The 6000-nt window shown below is 39.6% G+C and overlaps 1 protein-coding gene across 8 annotated transcripts in view; it reads right to left on the reverse strand.

Moving 5' to 3' along the window:
* Window positions 1–3822, reverse strand: part of map4l (microtubule associated protein 4 like) — a 52639-nt gene extending 48817 nt beyond the window's left edge. For all 8 annotated transcript variants that reach the window (XM_073848309.1, XM_073848304.1, XM_073848308.1 and 5 more), the window contains exon 1: window positions 3753–3822. The gene's annotated coding sequence lies outside the window, so the exon portion shown is untranslated. The remainder of the gene's footprint in view (window positions 1–3752) is intronic.
* Window positions 3823–6000: the final 2178 nt, after the last annotated feature.

Consider the following 6000-nt stretch of genomic DNA (forward strand, 5'->3'; position numbering starts at 1 on the left):
AATCCATTTTTATGCAACGCAATGATGGCTGCACGCGTTTCTTTGCAGGTCACCATGGTTACCAATGGAAGAACAATGATTTCAAGCATCCTCCTTTTAACATGTCAAGTCTGCCATTCTAACCCAATCAGCCTGACATAATGATCTCCAGCCTTGTGCTCGTCAACATTCTCACCTGAGTTAACAAGACGATTACTGAAATGATCTCAGCAGGTCCTTTAATGACAGCAATGAAATGCAGTGGATTTTTTTTTTCGGGATTAAGTTAATTTTCATGGCAAAGAAGGACTACGCAATTCATCTGATCACTCTTCATAACATTCTGGAGTATATGCAAATTGCTATTATAAAAACTTAAGCAGCAACTTTTCCAATTTCCAATATTCATGTAATTTTCAAAACTTTTGGCCACGACAGTACACTTTACGGTTTGGTCTTCCCAATCAGTTTTACATGGAGATTGCTGTTCCTTGGCCATTCTAACAATTACAATAGGGTTTCAGCGCTACACTTGAACCCCTGATAAAAGATTCTGCACTAGTGACTCTTTGTACAGACAGTCAATTGTTCTTCCTCCATTGATGCTCAAGATGCTCTTTAAATTGTCCCAAATCATGCTGGAGAACATGGTTGTCCAGTTTGACACACTTGTGGAACACTCAGACAGAAGTGCACGCTCTGTCCTCGTGTGGTTTAAAGGAGAATGGCGAGCTCACAAGAGTTTTTGGGCTGGCATTTGGTGACCATTTGTGTTGCTGTGTAAACCCTGTATTCCAACCATTCCTGTATGAATGCACACAGAACGTGGGATGGGGGTCTGGCTCAATGTGTTCCATTGTGTGCCAAAGCCACTAAGCATGCGGTTACTGGCTGAAACTCATTGTGACAGGGTTTATGTATCTGCACCACTACCAGCCTCTGTCTGTCTCTTCTATTCTGAGTAAAAGTGAGGTATCCAAAAATAAGGCACCTTCAACTGTCAAACTGCTCTCAGTTGGTACCTGGTATTTTTTGTAATAAAATATGATCTTGTATAATTCTCACCCTCAGCTTACATCATCGTCCTAAAATGGGGAGAGCGCTATTGGCCCCCCTTATAAACATCCTGCTCATGGTCACAGCACAACAACGGAGGGGGGGTGTCTGTGCGGATTAGAGTCAGAGACCATCAGTGAGGGGAATGAAGATTATGTATGACGGAACGCAGGGCATCACAACAGGCCGGCAGGCCCTGACCTGACACCCCAGAATCATGGCTGTCTAGAAAACAGCATGCCATCTTACAGAGCTTCCCTTTCCCAGCAACATATGATGACCCTGTTGGTCCACCCTATATTTACATAAAACACAATGTTATTGGAACACAGAAAAAATGTTTTGCATTCCTATTCTTTAGGTTTTTTGTGACGTTACAATCCAAAGTAAGTGTAAATGTATCATGTAACAAAACAATAATTAATTCAAGTTATATATACAGTCAAACCAAAAAAAATATTCAGACACCAGATATAATTTTTTATATTTTTTTACTAGTGGATGCAGGACACTATAGTTCTTTTATGTAAGTGAGGATAGCGAAATAAAGTGAACTCTGACATATTATACCCAAAAATTCTTCATACAATCGACTACCAGTAAAATTGATACAAATTTCAGACCAAAAATTAGATTTGACACTTTGACCCAACCATGTTTTGTTACATAACTTTCTATCAAAGTTATCTGACATTATCAAGATCAATTTGTTCTGACACAGTTTAACTCTTGAGTTCTTGTCACGTTTTATTACCATTTTCTAATCTATTGTAAATAAACTGTGATAATGTGAGAAATTTTGAAGGTGTCTGAATAAATTTGGGTTTGACTGCAATTGATTTGTGATTATCAAGATGAATTAGTTTCGACACAGTTTAACTCTTGAGTTCTTGTCATATTCCATTACTATTTTTTATAGCAAATAAACTGACAATGTAAGACATTTTGAAGGTGTCTGAATAAATTTGGGTTTGACTGCAATTGATTTGTGATTATCAAGATGAATTAGTTTCGACACAGTTTAACTCTTGAGTTCTTGTCATATTCCATTACTATTTTTTATAGCAAATAAACTGACAATGTAAGACATTTTGAAGGTGTCTGAATAAATTTTGGTTTGAATGTATATAAAAAACTGTCAAATTAAGGTCTATATCCCTGTTTGGATATTACAGTTTAAAGTGCTGCCTTTTGGAGCATGGCAGCTAGGTTGTTACCAGCTCTAACTAGCTTTATCAAGGTCTAGCTTGATCTAGACCCCAATTTTGTCTAGTTAGAAACCGTGTAAACCAGCCACCATTAAAGCATAACAGCACAGATACAATTAGGCTATTATGAAATATTTACATTTAAAATGTTGCAGCTCAAAAAAGTATGATGATTAACGATCATAATCCATTAGAGCAGGTTTACAAACAGGCTTGCAAAACCAAATCATCAATTAAAACCTAAAACAATACTTTAGGGTGATTTTACATTATTTATACAGGCTTGTTTATTTTTTCAATGTGCTTAATGAAATCACCTACGTTATAGCACGATCACACCCACTTTGACGATGTCAGGCAAATGAAAACATTTGCAGAATGACAACAACCTTTGTGGCATCAATCACTGCTATATTTAAGCAAATCAATCGTTAAACATATTAGCCCCAATTTACCTGAAACCCCAATTTTTACTCACCTCACCTACATGCAATACATATAAGAATACAGACTTAAGAAGGACACCTCCTTGTCCTTCACACCAGCTTTCACTGAATAAACATCACTGACATTTGTTCATGACCTGTATGCAACGCAAACAAGGCCAGTCACAGTGCAAAGACAGAGAAATAGCGTGCAATAACTGAATAAGGAATAAGACTTAAGGGGGTGTGGTCAAAGTCTTGTTCCTCTGCCCCTCTATAATACAACAATTCAGAATATCAAACGAGAAAATGAGGCCATGAGGGAATAGATATGTTTCATAACACATATGGACCTCTCCCACAGTCCCAGATATCCATCCATGACCCTCAATGCGTCGGTTTCTGATCGTGTGCTCCATTTCAATTGCATTTTACAGTATGACGCATGTCCATGAGACATGTTGAAGAAGAGGTGCACTGCAGAAAGCCGAGCATGCGATGCAGACACACTGAATGTGATGAGAACAATGCGACGCGACAATCCAGAACGCGCTTATTGCAATCAAACCAGCTCTGTTTATTATAACAGACGCGTTCTGGTTTGTCGCGTCGCTTGCTTGCAGGGTTTACAGCTTAAAACGTCCTTTCCTTCATAAGGAACCTCGCACGATTTCATCATCCCTCAATGTCCACAATGTTGAAGCATTTGGCACTACTGAAGTTATGTAACTAGAATAGTTTTCTATAGAGGTTTGCTGCGGAGGACACCTGTCCTGAGCATCCAAACTGCGGCAGTGCCCAAACAAAGAAACCCAGAAATCCTAGCAGGTCGACATGTTTATGAACGTTTGGAACGATAGGTCGTGGACACGCTTTATTTACGTTACATCGCATGATGATGATCTCGCATGTGTGTAACAATAACTAACGCCTGTCATGCAGGGACTGCGGTTGCATCACAATCTAAAACATTTTTTGTCTTCATTACGCATAGGCTTTTTTTAATGCACATGTCTTGATAGTATTTCCTATAGTGAGGCTGTATAATGTAAACGCGCTAATCACAATGTCAAAGTGCACTTACCCGTTGTTGTTGTTTTTAAAATTCAGTACGCTGTAGTGTTGGCCGATGTGCAGTCAGATCCGCCCTCTCGTACAGTGCGCCTCTGTGATCGCAGGGCGACGCCCCGCCCCTTATTCCCCTCGACCAATCACAATTCAGGAAAATTGTACTCAAGCCGCTATTCACTATGGCTGTGTCCAAATTCAGGGTCTACATCCTTCGGAGGACTCATTAGAAGGATGTTACGTCACAGCGCCGCGACGAAGGCTGTCCAAATTCATAGGATCCTTCAAATGCGGCCCACAAATACGTCCTCCTTTTCCCCGAATTTGAAGGATGGGTCTGGTGGATCCTTTCCCGTCCTACCTATCCCACAATTCCTTTCGGCGGAGCGCTTCCAGAATTTTCAAATAATGGCGGACGAAGCAAGCGGTAGTAATGATGGAAGTTTTAAAAAAACTGCCGTTTCAAAAAATATTTTTTTTTACAGCGGTTGTCTAGTTAGGCCTTTGGTTTTAGCGTTAAGCTTATTTTTTTACATTTGTATGTATATATGTTAGAAAACATCACTTTCGTAAAATAGCTTCTTTCTTACTGTCTGTGTGAATATCCCCTTACACACAGCTAATTTCGTGTTTGTGATTGAAAATGTTTTTAACGCTTTTAGGGATGAAAGAGTAGTTATTTTGTTTTGTGCAGTACAGATAACCTTACTTCTTGCTTAGCGCTGTCACGGTTGCTAGGCGACAGGATATGAGCAACGGGGAAGGGAGGGAACTGAAAGAAGTGTAGGCTGTCCAAATTCACTGACACCTACTTCCAGGTTTTGCGGTCTTCGGAGGACCCCTCCTCCTTCAACCTGGTAGGAAGGATCCTAAGGAGGATGCAGACCCTGAATTTGGACACAGCCTATGACTTGAGCATCCTCTCGGTTCTTACACGAGTCCCCCATCGCTATTGATGGACAGCTAATGGACACAATGAGAGTGCTGTTGACAGATGAGGGGCAGGGAGATTCGCCAATCAATACATCAGCAACAGCGCGCTGAATTAGCACTGAATAGATCTATTTGGGCATCAGACCAGATGACAATGTATCGAGAAACATCAGACTGTCCGATGTGAGACATGATAACCTTGTAGTCTTCAGTCCTTTATGCGAAAATGCATTTGAAAATCCCCTGAATGTAACCTCATACATTTATGACACCCTTACAAAAATAGCCTGTGAGTGTAAAAGAGCATCGTGTAGTGGAAGGACGGAATTCCTCTATTCTATTGTGTTGTTTATCCGGTTCTAAGGAGCGTTAATATCAAAACATAACAATAATGGGTTTAGTGCAGGACTCCCTTTATTTTTGTAAGTGGGTGTGTCTCTTTCTGCTGGTTTCCTATTACACTGAACCTGGATTTTCTTTTAGGAGCTATGCTTGAGTAAACCGTTTTCCTTCTTTTACCCACCTTTTTCTTTAACACGGAAGTCTATGGGTGAGGCTTCCGGTTCATTAGCAGATATAGGCAAATAATGAGAAGAAATGTAGCTGCAATTCAATATAGCTGCTGTTCAAGCCTGTAACCACCTAAATCAATGATTTAAAAAAGCATTTGTGGCAAATCTAGGTATACCATAGAAATATGTTTTTATTTTTATTTTTTATGACTGTTACAGCGCCTGCTGTGGTCCTTAAAACATTGCATGCTTGTTTAGGATCACATGTCGCTTATGATTCCCAGGTTTCTTGAAGTTTGAAGTTTTCCTTTAAGCTTTATAGGATTTGGGGTAAATTTGGACAGGCCCCATTTCTAAATGATCCCGTAATAGCTTTTCAAAGGGTAAATTACAATTTTTTTTATAGCATTTTGATTATATTTTATTGCCCTAGAGAGTCCAGATAATTGTACTACAGTGTTTTTTGTTTTTTCCAGATTGAGCAAAAAACCTAATACTAGTTTGCAAAAGTAGGTTTTTTACATCTTCTCAATCATTTAACAAACGATTCGACTAACAGCAGTGGTTCTAGAGGCAAAGTTGTTAACCTTGTCTAATAGGTCCTCAAAGTTTGTTTGAGCTACGCAAATGTCCTTATGGACACTTGTGGCACTTTGGATCAAGACCGTGCACAGACATTTTCATGTTGATAGGACAAATGGTTGCGTAGTTATAGCCATTTTTATTCGCCCCACCCCCTCTCCCCTCTTATAGTGCCACCATATGACCAAGCTCCACAATGTTATCCCTGTCACCTCAGATTGAGCTTGTACATCCATT

This window comes from Garra rufa, chromosome 10 (genome assembly GCF_049309525.1).
Source record: "Garra rufa chromosome 10, GarRuf1.0, whole genome shotgun sequence".
In the NCBI taxonomy this organism is placed as follows: Eukaryota; Metazoa; Chordata; class Actinopteri; order Cypriniformes; family Cyprinidae; genus Garra; species Garra rufa.